The sequence below is a fragment of the Neophocaena asiaeorientalis genome, unplaced genomic scaffold (genome assembly GCF_003031525.2).
Source record: "Neophocaena asiaeorientalis asiaeorientalis breed wild unplaced genomic scaffold, Neophocaena_asiaeorientalis_V1.1 scaffold39, whole genome shotgun sequence".
Classification (NCBI taxonomy): Eukaryota; Metazoa; Chordata; class Mammalia; order Artiodactyla; family Phocoenidae; genus Neophocaena; species Neophocaena asiaeorientalis.
Window position 1 is genome coordinate 6531800 of NW_020175670.1, and position 16465 is coordinate 6548264.

Genomic DNA, 16465 nt, shown 5'->3' on the forward strand with positions numbered 1-16465 from the left:
AATCTCTTGGGTCCCAGTTGTTTAGCGGGGAAACTAAGAAGGTTAGAATGAGAGAGTAGGAAGCACCAACTTAGTTTACAAAGAAGTGAGGTTCTTACACCACAAGTATTATCCTTATTTCAATCCCTAAGGTCAAAGCAACAATGGTTTGAGCTGACTGCCTCCCAGTTCCCCACTATCTCTGGATCAGCCTTTAATACTCGTCTTGAACTGATTTTTAGTCAGCTTTCTGGATGCACTGTTAGGGAGGGTACAGGGGAATAACTGCCACGTCTGACGTACTGTTGTACATATAAGACTAAATCCCGATCCCCAATTTTCACCTGGGCCTGAGTGATTGAAAACAATCTCTACATGTCTCAGAAGACATCAACTTGCACCCACGTCTACCAATACCCCCGCTATTCTAAAGACTCCGGCCGAGGAAAGCCATCAGCTTAGGCAAAGGGAGACACACTGCAGAGGACGTTGTCCACGACAGACGACACAAAGGACACACTGGCCACTTCAACAGACACGTGGCCTTCCCTCACCACGTCGGAACGCTCGGCTCCACCCCTCCCACCCGGAACTACAACCCCCGCGCTCCGCGCCCGCACGAACCGCGTGACGCTCGCGCCCGCCCCGCCTACCCGGACCTACTGGGCAGGCGCAGGGCGCGCGCATGCTCGGCAGGCCGGCTGCTGGGGGCTTCGGGATGCTGCAATCTGTTGCGCCGCCGCCCGCGGAAGCCGGCAGATCCGGGTCTTGTGGCTAAGAGTGACGTGGTCAGTCGAATCAAAACAGAGGAGGGGAGGAAGCAGCGGCTAGGAGCGGCGACGGCAGGGACGACCGGAGCAGCTGCTGTGTTCCGGAAGCTTCAGGCGGTCTTTCTGCCGAGGCTTGGTCCCGGCCCCCATCTTCCCCGCCCTATCGGTTGTTGTCTGGGCGGGTGAGTGTCTGCCCCTTCTCCCACCGCCGTTTGCCGGCCCACCTTACCCTCACCCCGGTTTTTCCTGGTGGCTACTCAGGCTCTGGCGGACTGCGGCAGCTGTGGCAGAGCGGGGCTGCTTCTCGGGCTCGGTGCGTCCCCGGCTGGGCTGGCGACTCTGCACCTGGAGAAGCCCGCTGCTGCCTAGCCCGCGTCCCCCGGCGAAGAGCGAGGCGGAGAGCCTGAAATTTGGCTTTCTCTGCAGGAAACCAGAGTCGGGACTTGGCAGGGAAGTGGACGGTAGCCAGGGATGGTTTCATTTTTAGGGCAAGCAGTAAACTCGGGTGGAGGCGTATAATGGAGTAAAAAGAGAGAGAGTCGTAGCTGGAAGGAAAACCCCACAAACCTTGAAATTCACACTATATAATTTACCTCTGTTACTCAGCCTTTGCCGGGTTTGGTGAAGTCACTAGGATACGTCCTTTGTTGTGATTAATGAGACTAGAGAGCTGCCGTCCAGAAAGCGGGAGCTTTTAGCCCTTATTGTGTTGTGAATTTGAAGGATTCCATTTTTGTATTCAGTAAGTGGAACCAGAGCAGACAGTAAAGAGGTAGCACCCTTTATTGGAACAGATAAAGTACGATAAACTGGTTACCAGAGTACCTGAAGTCTTATGTTGCCATTTAAAGCCAGTTTTCCAAAGTGGCTGCTTCTGTGTGTTTTTTAGCCAAGATGATGTTAGCCGTAGAGAATCAATAGGATGTTTTCAGTTGTCCTAGTTTGCAAAATCGAAGATGTGGCCTTAAGAGAATGTCTTGGCTTTGCAAAGAGTCGGATGAGCTTCCTGCACGTAATACCTGTGCTTAAAGAGATCTTCCAGTTTTTGTGTTATTGTCAGAAACCACTGGCAGCTGTACGTAGAATAACTTGGATGGCGTAAGACCTTTCAGACGTAGTCTCGAGACCCTTAGGAGGCGTTCTCGCTGCCCAGTCTGTGGAGCTTGCAGAAGACTTGTGTTCCCTTCCACTTTAGATGACCGGCCACGCAGATTCCACTAGTGTAGCCTGCTTTGATCCCTGCCGCTCTCCGCACTTTTCCACCGCAGGAACGAGAGCGGAAGACCAAACCTCCCTTTTGTCCTAACTTAGTTTTAAAAAAGAATATTTTTCCCCAGAGAGCTCATTAATTGAGGTGTTTCTTTAGCAAACGGCAGGAAAGAAAAACAGAGCTATGTGCTAAATTGATTGTCACTTATCAAATCCAGGTCTTAGGAATTTAGACTACTCCCTTGAAGAGTATGTCCTTGTGTGGCATAACATGGACCTCTTCCTAACAAATTTCTTCCTTCCTCGTGTGCAACTGGGATCTTTTATTCTTAACACCACAGTTGGAATCCTGCTGATTTACACACAAATGAAATTATGTTTTCTTGAAGTTCTTTTTTTTTACCTTTAATGCTAACCTATAACTGAATATTTTTGTTTATATGAAATAATTTGTGATAATTGGAGAAAATGTTGATTAAAGCAGATAAGCAAAAAAAAGAAGAAAATAAGTCATCAATATTCTTGCCATCCAGAGATCACCAGAATGTCAGGAGTGGTTTTACATCCTTCCAGACATTTTTGCATTTATGTATTTTATACAAAAATGGTATCATACTGCATATGCTTTTCTGTAACCTGCTTTTCCACATAGTAGTACTTCATTTTTGAGTAACAAAGTTTAAATTTTTGCAGATAGGGACTTGTAGACCTTAACTTTTAGGGAATATTCACTGTATGTTTGCCATACCATAATGATTAAAATCGTGCTTCTAAAAGATTTCCTTTCAAATCTCTTATGATGATATTGTAAGATTTATGAAATTAATATGCACTGTGTGATAAGGCTTTGCTTGTTTAACTCTTGAAAGAGCAGGCACAGAATAGCCTGAGATGACAATATGGAAGTTTAAAAAGTTTTTGTTCATTTAGTGATCTGATTCAGGTAAAGGTTTAGTTCTATTCCATAGCTGCTATATACTCCATATACTGACCTGCTGTCCAGGCTTCTGGGAGTAAGATCCTAAAAAATTTTACTTTACTTTACACACTTAATATTCTTTATTAACATTGAGTCTTGGATGTATGCCCATTTAGTCCAGTGCTTTATCAGTGGTGCCAAAAGAGAAGAAAGTTTCCCCTTCACCTCAATTTCAAAGGATAAGTACATACTACAAAGTATCCTAAACATGCTAATAACGTATTGGGGTCTGTTAGTCATAAACTTAGCTAAATTTGCCTTAAATTATAGTGTTCAATATATATTCTAGATTTGTCCACTTCTTCCCATTCCTACTGCTACCACCTTTGCCAGCTAACCATCTCTCACCTGGCATACTGCATCAACCTCCTGGTCTCCCTGCTTCCACTTTGGCTTTCCCCTTGCCACAGCCTAAGGGATCCTTTAAAATGTAAATCAGATTGTGTCACACCTCTGTTGAAAAGCCTCTCATCACGTTCGGAATGAAATCCAAACTCTACCAAGGTTTGCCAGGCAGTACATGTTTTGGCACTGCCTTCCTATCTTATCTTGTATCCGAATGCCTAGATTAGTACCCAGGAGCCTGGTCACGTGGCACTAGCATTGTCCTAGGAACTTGCCAGGCTTGTTCTTGCCTCAGGGCATTTGCATTTGCTGTACCCTGTGGATTCAATCTTTTCCCAGATCTTCTCATGGCTGATTTCCATTGTGTTATTCAGGTCTCAGTTCAGCTTCTCCTTCACGGAGATTGTCCCCACAATTATCTCACCGTTTTCTCTTCTTTTTTCCATCACTGTCTGGAATTTCATTATTTTTTGTATTCTGTCTCCTATACTAGAAGTTAAACTCTGGGAAGATGGGGACCTTGTCTGTCCTTTTCACTGCAAAGTAGGTGCTCAACGCATGTTGGTTGAATGAATAAACCTGAACACATCTGCATCACTCTTGAACGTACTGTCTATTTTAAACCAGTTCTTTCTATGGAAAAACCCTTATTTTCAGCTTCTTTTTGTAGGGCTGTACCTTGATTCTCCAACTTCAATAGTTCCTGATGTTTGGGCCAGAGAACAGTCACATTCTACTTTAGACCTATAGAACTAATCCCTGGGAGGAATTGGTCCCAGGTATCTGAATTTTCAACAAGCCCTTTAGGTGATTTGAATGCTTGTCAAAGTTTGAGAATGTGTTAATATTTTAATGGCTTTTCTCTGGGAGATTTCTTCTTGCTTTATAGTAGTAATGATAGCTGTCATTTTGGGGAACACTTTGTGTCAGGTACTATGCTAAAAACTCTAAGCATGTTTTTCATTTAACTGTAGAGCAATTCAGATGTAGGCATTCTAGCTCCCACTTTACAAATGAAAGAATTGAGACATAGTAAGTAGCAGAAAGTTGGATTTGATCCCATGTCTGTTTTCTTAATCACTGTACCCTACTGCCTCTGAACTACAGTGTTTAGAACTGTACACAGTACTTTGGTTTTGATAGGCCATGTTTTTGTTAAGGCCAAAGTAATGTTTTTTGTCCCGTTTCCAGTCGTGTCCTTAATGAAGTCCATTGTTCTGTTGGTCTTTTTGCCTGAGGTTGCATAGCTGGTAGATGACCTCAAGAAATATTCTGCAAAGGTCTTCTTGCTTTGTTGTATTGAATTTTCAGAGCCTACCAGGTGTAAAGTCAATTTGGATTATGTTCTCCTTCCTATGCATTACCTTGCATTCCACACACCAGAAATCCATCTATCACTTTTTACCTGCTGGTATAGTCATTTGAATTCTTCCTACATTTTTAAAATTGATTTGGGTGTTTTAATATTTGGACAGCCATTGGATCATCATAAACTGAATAGATTTCTCACTGCAAGACTTCTTTGCAAATGAGTAAAAAAAAAAAAATTGATTGATGCATTAATTTGGAGCAGTTAATCCAGAGAAATACCAGTTGTCTTTACTCTCTTCCTAGTCTTGAAGCCTGACTATGTTTATCTGTCGAAGCTCAGGTCATACCTGACCTTTAGCAGAGCTCTATCCTAATCCACCTCAGGATTCTGTAAAGAGCCCTTTGTGGCTCCCATCACTTCACCTTCCATATTATCAGTAAATTGTCTGTGGCTCTCTGGCCTATTCGATTGGGAGGTCCATGAGGTCAGGGAGAACCAATTAAGCAATCAGTAGGCTTGCTGATGGAATAAATAAATGAAGAAAAATCGCAATTTTACCTGTATCTGTAAAAAGCAGTACAATGCTAAAAGGAAGTACAGTATTTGTAATAATCTTTTCCCATATAATGTAATAAGACTTAGAACAAAAACTTCAATAAAAGACACTAAATTGTCTAAATTGATAATTAATAGTGATATATTAGTATAGGAGTTGTAAAGACTTTGAAGAAAATTAAAGACTCGACTGTTACATTGTGGCTTATATTAGGATTTTTTTAAGATTGTAAAACTTCTTAGACAAATACTACTACAGGCTTGTGAGTAAAGGTATTCTTTTGGTGTGTGTTTATGTGCATATTCATATTTTGGCCCATACAAAAAGTGCTAATCATCTGAAATGGTTGGGCATATGTCAGTAGATCCTAACGTAGGTAAAGAAAAGCTTGGGCACTTCAAAGGCATTTTAAAAGAGGGCTGAAAATTATTTGAGTCTGAAATTTAAAAAATGTTACCTGTCTGAATATCAATAACAATGTCATTTATTATTCATGCAGTATATATGCCAGCCTCTTTACTTTCTTTACATATTTTATGTTTAGCTTACACATCGGCCTTCCAAGTCAGATATTGTTACCCCAGATTTACACTGGAGGAAACAGGCTCTGGTTAGGTAAGTTGCCCAAGGAAAAGCCACTGGAACTGTTGGGATTCAAACCCAATTTTCTTTGACCCAAAATTCATATACTTTATATTACAACAGTGTTGACCAGTCTTTTTGTCTTACACAATCATGGAAGTTATAACAAGTAAACCTACTTGTTCTGGCTGTCAGAATATGCTAATAGAACTGCGATCATGAATTGTTTTGTTCTATTTAAGCCTAAATTGGATATGCATTTCTAGTAGTCCCTCTTTTTTTTTCTTTTTAAACACAAGACATGCTTGTTACTGAAAAGCTGCAAAGGATAGTAATATATAAAGCCAACAACAAAAGCTATAATCTTGTCATTCAGAAGTCATCTCTGTACATGTATTTCCTTCCAGTCTTTTTAAATTCATCTTTGGTACAAATGAGATGTAATACTCACATAAGCTTGTATTCTTTTTCGGGGGTTGTGGAGGAGGTTAACATAGTGAGCTCTTTACTGTGGCCTTAGAAAATTTCTAAACTTGATTTTAACTGGCTGCATTTTATAAGATATTTTGAATAAACTGGTTTACTCGAAGTTTTCATTTTATGTTGGACATGAATGTAGTTTCCAGTTTTCACCATTATAAATAATGTGGTGAACCATGGCTTTAAATAGTCAACCAACCAGTCTAATTATTTAAAAAGTCATAATTGGGCTTCCCTGGTGGCGCAGCGGTTGAGAGTCCGCCTGCCGATGCAGGGGACATGGGTTCGTGCCCCGGTCCGGGAAGATCCCACATGCCACAGAGCAGCTGGGCACGTGAGCCATGGCCGCTGAGCCTGCATGTGCGGAGCCTGTGCTCCGCAGCGGGAGAGGCCACAACAGTGAGAGGGCCGCGTACCGAAAAAAAAAAAAAAAAAAGTCATAATTATGACATTTAAATGATTTGAAATGTGATTCAATCATAGTTCAGCAAGTATATATAGCATACATATACTTGTAATCCGAGAAAATTTACATGAGAGTTTTTAATAGAGGTTGCCTGTGAGAAGAGAGTACCTTTTACTTTTGCTTTTTTTTTCAACTTTCTGTATTTGAATTTTAAAATTAAATGTGGTTGCTTTCAAAATTAAAAAAAATGTTTAACTCCTTGGAAAAGTGTATATTTTTCTATACTAAAACCAATTTTTAGGTGTGTAGTAGGGCTTATATTTTGTTTATAACATTTTAAACTTCATTGCTTTTGTTTTGAAGAAAGTTACCTTCTTGTTGCTTATTTTCATATTGAATTTTCATTTCCTTTTTTAAATTTAGGTTAAAGAACAGATGTGAGTCTCAGTTTTGTAAAAATACAGAATAAAGCTGGGTTTTGCTCGACTGCACTCATTGACAAGTATTACAGGTGCAGCACTTTCAAATTTTAACAGTTAATAAAGATACTTCAGATCAAGTTAGGGATATAGTAAGCATCTTCTTCGTAAATGAAGACTTAGAGGACAGTGTTCTGGTTGCTGTCTTGTTTTAACTTATACTTTAAAAAAACAGTAATTTTTCCTATAGTATGTATTTTGTTGCTTTGTACTCTGGGCAAAGGTAATATAGAAGAAACTGACTTGCTTGAAATTTAGAAGACTTTTTTTTCTGTGGTGCTTACTCAAGTTTCATTTTTTTAAATAACATTGCTTTCTTTATCACAGAGGTTCTAAGCGTTTTTCCTGTCATCATGAATGGCATTGATGTACATCTACGTGCAGATCTGTCATCTAGGCTATAGCATGGGTGAGAGAAGCTGTGAGTTACCTGAGTTGGGAAAGCAGTAGCCATAACTCCTTTCTGCTTCCAAAAATCATATAGGCAAGGAAGTGAATGGGAGTGATGGTGAGGAAAAGTCTTGATTCTGCTCTAGCTTATTTGAATGGTGTAAATCATTCACAGATTTGTAACATCACTTGTGATACATCTCAGAATTTCAGAACATACTAGTATTTTGTAATACAGCTGTTGAAAGCTGGTTTTTTAACATTTGTGAGTAATTTATATCCACCATGACTTGGGGTCACAGAATATGGAATTTTTATATCATCTGTTGAATTTTTCTGTTTCTTACTTATGAAACACAGCCTTTTTTCCTGAGTTTAAAAATTTTTATTTAGAATATGACTAAGTAGTACTCGAGTAGAAATTTCAGAAAATACTTTTAGAAGATGAAACTTTGGGTTAAGATATTGAGTATAAACAAAAATGATTCAAAAAAAAAAATGATTCAGTTGGAAAGTTTTCCTTTGTTTGACCATTTATAGTAAATTTTACCCCTGGATCTTGAGAGAATCTGTCTATGAGATTGTTTAAGAGCAAAGAACAGCTAGGGAAGGACAGGAAATTTGTAGGTGAGGGACCAAGGTTCAGAACAGAAGACTTCTTTCTTCCCTTTTTGCTTTTATGCAGAAGAGTGATAGCTGAGCCCCAGGAGAATACAAACACCCCAAAGCAGTATACAGAGAACTTGGGCTGAAGGTTGAAGATACATTTCAAATCTAAGGGCTTAAGAGTTACTGGCTCAGAGCATTTTGCAGTTTACAAAGCACTCTTACAAATTCTCACTTGATGAACAGGCCTTTAAAATGAATAGTTTCAATTATCACTCTTATTTTATAGATAATCTGAAGTCACAGAGAGGCTAATTTATCAATTTCTCAGTAGTGCCGTAACTTAAGTCATTTATCTGAGATATATTCTTTCTGCTATCCCATGCTGTTTTTAGCAAGTGTTGCCTAAGGTGATTCCTAGAATACAATCAAATACAGGTAAGGGAAAAAAAGGGTCGCAGAGGAAAGTAAAGGTAATGTCTAAGGTGTAGGAAAATAGGGTCACATTAATGGGGAATTTCCAGAAAAGTGGTGGCAGCTCTGGGGTGGACCTTTAACAGAGTCCTGTTCTGCAGAGACATCAAGGAATTAAGGAGGTAAGGAAATTCTAAATAATCTTGAAGAGTTCAGCTTTTAATAAAAATGGGATAGACGTTAAGTTAGTTAAGTAGTTCTCCTTTTGATCTTTCTCCAGAGAGATTATCACAGAAGTCATTTGTCTGTGATATTTATTTTGGCCATTAATTATATACTGGTATGTGATTATATTATTATATGAATGACTTATAATTAATAATTAACTTGATAGCAAGCTCTTGGAGGTGGGGCATGCCTTTTATTTCTTCTGTATCCTCCTCTGAACTCTTCTGCTAGTTACCTAGTTCCCTGGGGACTTGTTAGATATAACCTTTTCAGGAAAGGAGAAATGAGAGAAGACATGGGTTTGAAGCCCACCTCTACTGCGTGACTTTGGGTAAGTCACTGACACTCTCTGGGCCTCAGTTCTTTCCTCTTTATTTTATTTAATTAATTAATTTATTTTTTTACGGTACACGGGCCTCTCACTGTTGTGGCCTCTCCCGTTGCGGAGCACAGGCTCCGGACACGCAGGCTTAGGGGCCTAGCTGCTCCGCGGCATGTGGGATCTTCCCGGACTGGAGCACGAACCCATGTCCCCTGCATCAGCAGGCAGACTCTCAACCACTGCGCCACCAGGGAAGCCCTGAGTTCTTTCCTCTTTAAATGAGTGGATGAGAACTGGTGCATCCCCAGAGTTTTAAGAGTAACACTTGTCAAGTTTTGGTTTGTTGAATATAAATAAAGACCTAGCATTCTCTAATCTGTACCTTATCTATACAGTGATATCTTGCACAGGCCTCCTGGTCATACTGACCTTGTTTCTTCTATACATTCCCATTCCCATTCTATGAAAAATGAACATTTTGTTGTCATTCTTTCTAGCATGCTCTAGTCTCTTCCTTTGGAATAGTATGCCCCCAGAAAGAGTATCTATAAGTTTTTTGTTATCCTGTAAAAATGTTTTATGGTAAGATTTTCAGAGGTGCTTTTATTGTAGTTTTCTTTTGTAAATAGCTAATTCTAGATGGGCCTGTTGATTTGAAAAAAATGTACAACGGAAGAGCTGTGAGATGAGTTTATTCAGTGTCTTACTGAGGACTGTAGCATGGGAGACAGCCTCTCAGGTAGCTCTGAGGAACCGTTCCAACGAGGTGAGAGAGGAGCTGGTGTGTGTGTGTGTTTATGCAGTCAAGTGAAAGGTTACTGCTAGTCGCAAGGATCAGCTATCTCAATTTTAGTGCTTTTCTGTGCATGAGAAGATGCAAGAATCTGGGGTCATTGGAATTCTTCCTTAGATATGCATTTTTGACTATCTAGGGGCCCATAAATCCAAAACACAGAATGCTTCATCCTAAATTCTTTCAGTGTGTACTTAATAGGTCAGCAATGGTTGTGGCTAATGATTTGATCATTATAGAACTGGAATGGTAGGCAACATTCTTTGTTTACAAACAATATAGGGTCACCCTATTGGATCAATTTGGGAGTATTATAAGGAATTTGTTACTGTAATTGCTTGGCTATTAATGTGAATTTTAAAAATTTGTCATGATAAGGACTTCCCTGGTAGTGCAGTGGTTAAGAATCCGCCTGCCAATGCAGGGGACACGGGTTCGAGCCCTGGTCCGGGAAGATCCCACATGCCACGGAGCAACTAAGCCCGTGTGCCACAACTACTGAGCCTGCGCTCTAGAGCCCACCAGCCACAACTGCTGAGCTCACGCACCGCAACTACTGAAGCCCGCGTGCCTAGAGCCTGTGCTCTACAGCAAGAGAAGCCACCACAATGAGAAGCCCATGCACTGCAATGAAGAGTAGCCCCTGTTTGCTGCAGCTAGAGAAAGCCTGTGTGCAGCAACAAAGACCCAAAGCAGCTAAAAAAATAAATAAAAATTAAAAAAATAAATAAAAATTTGTCATGATAGAATTCAGTATGTCTTAACTCCTAAGCATAAAGAATTATGGTATTTAAGGTACATAATAGGGTTTATTTCAACATTTAATTTTTAAAAATGACTTTAACTTCCCAGGCATAGCTTTAGCATTTTTTAACAAATAACAGTTGACTGATTTGAACTTGAGTCTGCATCCTTTCCTTGCCCTCTTCCCATCAGAGAATCAGAGATGCAAATGTAGTTTAAGAGAAAAGTATGTCACTAGTAAGAAGTATTAGGAAGTTAGTTGATGGTTATCTCATTTCTGTACTGCTCTAAAGTTGTGTTTATAAGAGTGAAACAAATATACCTAGCATGATTGGTCATATCTGACAGATGTGGAATGAGTCTTGGTCAGGAATTTACATTGTGACTTCCTGTCCAAGATCTGGCTCATACTGGATGGATGTGTGATCATGGTCAAATTGCTAGCTTATCTGAACCTATTTTCCTCGTTTTAAAACAGATGATTTTCCTGCGTTGACTTTGTCGGAAGGGCTGTTGTTAAGATACGAAAGTAGTTAGAAAGCTACAGGCAAATATAAACTATTATTAGGTATGGCTATGTTTAATTGAGATCCATTTCTGATAAAAAGAATAAAGCAAATGAATATGTTACAAAAAAGTATTGTATATGAGTGAATTTGAACACCTTATTGCATTGAGATGTTGAGTCAGTTGATAAAAGTAATCCCAACAACTAATTATAGCATATTAGTACATAGTACAGTGATGATAGTATTACTGAAATTGATAGGCAAATATTTTGTTCTCCCTGTTTAATATGAAAGGTAGCCAGAGTTTTGGGATAGCTCTGCTCATTTGGTTAATCAGTTTTCTAATTGACTACTGGGTAAAAACTTGGGATCAGAAAGCTATTTATAGAAAAAAAATATTTTTTAGAGGTAATTACCCCTTTGATATAATTGGGAATAAGATTAAAAATAGACAGCAAACTCAAGTGTAGTCTCCCTGAATGTCTGGGGGGCAGTTCCAGCAGTTTCTGGCACATATGTTTCACTTTCTTGGTTTTTATAACTTTTGAGCTTTAATCAGTAACATTGACGCCTTTTAGATAAAAATGCATAGAATGCTTCTTCTGAGTTCCCCATTTCACTGACCAGCATCTCTATTTTCTGTCTTATAAAAACAAATTGCATGCATTCTAAATTATTACTCTGTATTTTGCCCTTGCTCTGGGTTTTTATTATTTTTTAAGATTTTTGTTTTTGATGTGGACCATTTTTAAAGTCTTTATTAAATTTTGTTACAATATTGCTTCTGTTTTATGTTTTGGTTTTTTGCCCGTGAGGCATGTGGGATTGTAGCTCCCCGACCAGGGATCGAACCCGCACCACCCCCTGCACTGGAAGGCGAAGTCCTAACCACTGCATCACCAGGGAAGTCCCTGTTTTTAATTTTTAAATGGGAAGAGTTTTGATACTGTTCTTGATCACTGTAAAGATTTGGCTATTTGGAAGAGTGATTTTATCATCAATTACCTTCTTAAAATTACGGTAGAAAGATAGTTTTCATTCTCTGACCTTGAGTTAGGTTTGGTTATCCCTACTTTCTCAAGATGGGCCCTATGTTTGGTGGGGAGAAAGAAGAGTTTTTGTTTTGTTCGTCTATAAAAATGTATTTCTAAAAAACTTAAGTATGTTTGAAAATTTTGGTACTAAAAGGTAGAATAGTATCATGCATCCGTATGTACCCATCAACTGGCTTCAACAGTTATTCAGCTTATGGCTGTTTTATTTCATCCATACCTCCCCCTTTGGATGATTATTTTCAGCTGGATTCCAGGCATAAAATCTCTTTTAACTGGAAATACATAGTGAGATCTCTCAGAGATAATGACTCTTTTCACATGTGTCAATTGACTTTGTAATGTTAAAAAAAAATTAGTAAAAAAAAAAAATATTAGTAATTCCTAAATAACATTTAATCTAGTCAGTGTTCAAAGTTCCTGGTTGTTTCACAGTTGTCCTTTTGCTAGGTTAGTTTGAATCAGGGTTCAGACAAGGTCTCTATGTGGCATTTGATTGTTAATCTCTTAAATTTCTTCAACTGTAAGCGTATCCCTGCCATCTCTTAAAAGTTTTATTTACTTTTTACCACTTATTTATTGAAAAATCTAAGTTTTCCTTAGTTTTGCTGCATCCAACATTTTTCCTGATTTACAAGAGTTAATATATAATCATTATATGATATTGAAAGATAAAATATACAAAATGAAAACTAAAAATCCTGTCACCCAGAGATACCCAATGATAGTTTTGGTATGTTTTCTTTCAACTTTTTTGAGTGTGGTTTTTGTGTGTGTGTGTTTTTTTTTTTTTTTGCGGTATGCGGGCCTCTCACTGTTGTGGCCTCTCCCGTTGCGAGCACAGGCTCCGGACGCGCAGGCTCAGGGGCCATGGCTTACGGGCCTAGCCGCTCCACGGAGTGTAGGATCTTCCCGGACCAGGGCACGAACCTGTGTCCCCTGCATCGGCAGGCGGACTCTCAGCCACTGTGCCACCAGGGAAGACCCTGTGCTTTTTAAATATGTGCATGTGCTTTGCTTATTTTTATATCCTATTTAATATACTTTTGTGTCGTGTTTATTTCCCCATGTCATTATGAAAGAAAATGAAACATTTGGCTGCATAATACTTCACAGTATGTGTCATAATTTAAATATTTCCTTTTAGCCAGAAATTTAGATTGTCCCAATTTTTCACTATGATAAAGCTATGATAACCATGTTAGTACATAAATCTTTGTATTTCAGATTTTTAAATTAAAAAAATTTTTTTGGTCGTGCTGCACGGCATGCGGGATCTTAGTTCCCTGACCAGTGATCGAACCCGCACCCGCTGCAGTGAAAGTGTGAGTCTTAACCACTGGACTGCCAGGGAAATCCCTCAGATTTTTTTTAAATGAAAGAAACTTAGAAGTGGAGTTATTCACAGGACATGAACATTTTTTGACTTCTGGATTCGTATTGCCGTAAAAGTTATAGCTTGTGATCTCAAATGCAGTCTCCACTTTAAGAAACTGTTTGTATATGCTCCATGTTATTAAGATGTCTTTGCTTGTCATATTAATGGAATTTTTTTTTTTAATTCTTTGGCTCTTTTAATTGTATTTGAGAATTTTTTTATGCACACATTTTTATGTTGTAAGTTTGTTGATATTTTTCATTGTGTGTATCTTTAGGAAATTCTTCCACTAGAGGCCAAATAAATATTCACCTAAATTGTCTTCTGGAATCACTGATGGTTTTTTTTCCTTCTTAATTGCTAGCAGATTTTCCTAGGGACCATTTATTAAAATGTTGATCCCATCCTCATTTATTTGTAATTCAAGTTTTGATATATAAATATATATATGGTTGGTATATTCAGAAAATTCTAGAAAAAAGAATTGATTTCCTATTTACTGGGTTGTAATATTATCTCTTATCTCTCTCCTCCCTCCACCCTCTTTTTTCTGCCTTCCAGCTATAGTATGTATCCAGACGTCTTTGATTCTGAATGTGCCTTGGGAAAAAACCTGAAAGAAAACTAGTCTCATCTTCATCTGTTTTCTTTTATTTTCCTTGTTTCATGTGTATTTTTTAAATGAATTTAAAAATGAATTCCCGCCCCAAAAAAATTCCCATTTGCTTTTATTTTAAACTCAATTTACCAAACATTACCAAAACATTATACCAACATTAGTAGTTTGTGATATATACTCTGTTGTTTCAGTATTTTGATTCTCTTAATTGTTAAAGCTTCCACCAGAGAATGAGTAGAGGAAGCGAAAGGTAAAACATTAAAAACTGATTTTACAAAGAATGATTGCCCAGATTTAGGGCAAAGGTTGACTTTAGAAGTATCCATTGTATGGTCTGTTTATATACTTGGTCATTTCTCACCGATAATGGGATTTGGTTTATTTTGTAACACATTCACTTACAGAGTTTAGAATACCTTTTTGTATATATTAATTCTAACCAAGAAATTCAGTGATGATGGAAGGTCAGGTAGAGGGTTAAAATAATTTAGCATGTTCAGTTCAAGAGAAAAATTGAAATGTAATTATTTGTCCCTAGAGCTAATGGTTCTGGTACGGGAAGAACAAGACGCTTACTCTAAGGTTATTCTTTTTAAAAGTTAATATTTTTTGAGTAATTCAGAAGACACAAAGCAGTATACAGTGAAAAGTTTCTTTACTACTTCTGTCCCCTGAATGTTTAGGCTCTCTTCGAGAGGCAACCAGTTATATAATTATTTTTTAATACTAAATTCTTTTTTTTTCCCCTAAATTCTTATGGTTTTAAACCGTTCGCAAGCATCCAGAGAAGAAAATTTATCTGTGAGTTATTAATGCAAGGAAGTTCGGCATCAACCTTTAGTATTTATTTTGGATAGAATCTTTTGTTTACATGTGTATGTAAATGTTTACATATATGTACAAATTTATGTACCCATATGTAAATATGTGATTTGATTTAAAAAGTAAAATATAGAAAATTAGGAAAACGAGAAGAAAAAACATCTGATAACCTTAACAGAACCAAGTATAATCGATTTAATGTAGAATACTTCTTCCCTAGGTTTAAATTCTAGACACATAGTAATTTTACATACTTTTCTCCCCGTAACTGCAAGAATTTCACGTTGAGCATACTGGGTTTCTGACTCATTTCTTATGAAGGATATGAATTTCTTAGTTATATTGCTCTTGGAAGCTGGAGCAGGGAACTAACCCTTATTGAAGACAAGAGGAAATGAGAGGTTGGCAAGAGTAGGGAGGTTAAATAAGGGTACATATTTTTATAATTCAACCTTGAGAAAAATAAAGGAAAAATCAAGCTGCAGTATTTCTGGGTTCTTAGAACTGATTGCTCTTCTTTTTTTGATTTTTTTTTTTTTAAAGGGAGGATTGGATCTGAGATGTGTAGAGAATAAGCTGACATTTTATTGTTTTGAATGCTTGCATGGAAAAACAGAAATGCCTAATACACAGTACTCTGCCTCTAATCAAAATTAATTTATAAATTTCTTGGTAGAATTTCTTTGAGGGCGATCCCCTAAAGTTTCTGGAGAACAATGAATGTTTGTGGAATTAATAGCATATTACCAAGGGCTTGACGGTCCAGTGGTTAAAACTCCATGCTTCCACTGCAGAGGGCGCGGGTTCGATCCCTGGTCGGGGAACTACGGTCCTGCATCCCACGCGGCATGGCTAAAACAAAAGACAAAAAAACAAAAATAGTACATTACCCAGTATTACTAACTTAAGTAAAATGTCAGTGCTGATTTTTTTTTTTTTTTTGGCGTGCTGTGCTGCATGTGGGATCTTAGTTCCCCAAACTGGTGCCCCCTACATTGGAAGCTCAGACTCTTAACCACTGGACCACCAGGGAAGTCCTAATCTATTTCTTTTTATCATTTATAAGGACTTTCCTAGGATCACCTGGAAGTAGTGGTAGTCTGCTTTGTCTCCTCTGTTTTGTAGGCTTTCCTTGTTTTTTTTGTTGTTGTTGTTTTGTTTTTTTAATGTCCTTGACAGTTTTGAGGAGTATTGGTTACATATTTTGTAGAATTCCCCTCAATTTGGGTTTGATTTTTCTCATGATGAGATTTGGTATTATGGTTTTGGGGAAGAATACCACAGAGGTGAAATGCCCTTCTCATCACATCATGTCAAAGGGTATGTAATATCAACATGACATATCAACATGATGTTTACCTTGATCTTTTGGTTAAGATAGGGTTTGCTAGGTTTCTCTACTATAAAGTTACCTTCCTCTGAATTCTGTTCTTTAGAAGTGAGTCACTAAGTCTAGTCCATGTTCAAGGGTGAGTGAGGGTTAAGCTTCAC

The 16465-nt window shown here is 38.2% G+C and overlaps 1 protein-coding gene across 2 annotated transcripts in view; it reads left to right on the top strand.

Moving 5' to 3' along the window:
- Positions 1-689: 689 nt before the first annotated feature.
- The window catches only part of SMIM14 (small integral membrane protein 14), a 64418-nt gene continuing 48642 nt past the window's right edge, over positions 690-16465 (top strand). Inside the window, exon 1 of one of the 2 annotated variants that reach the window (XM_024731687.1) lies at positions 690-931. The gene's annotated coding sequence lies outside the window, so the exon portion shown is untranslated. Of the gene's footprint in view, positions 932-5699; positions 5766-16465 lie in introns of those variants that run through there. The other variant, XM_024731688.1, reaches the window with a different exon arrangement.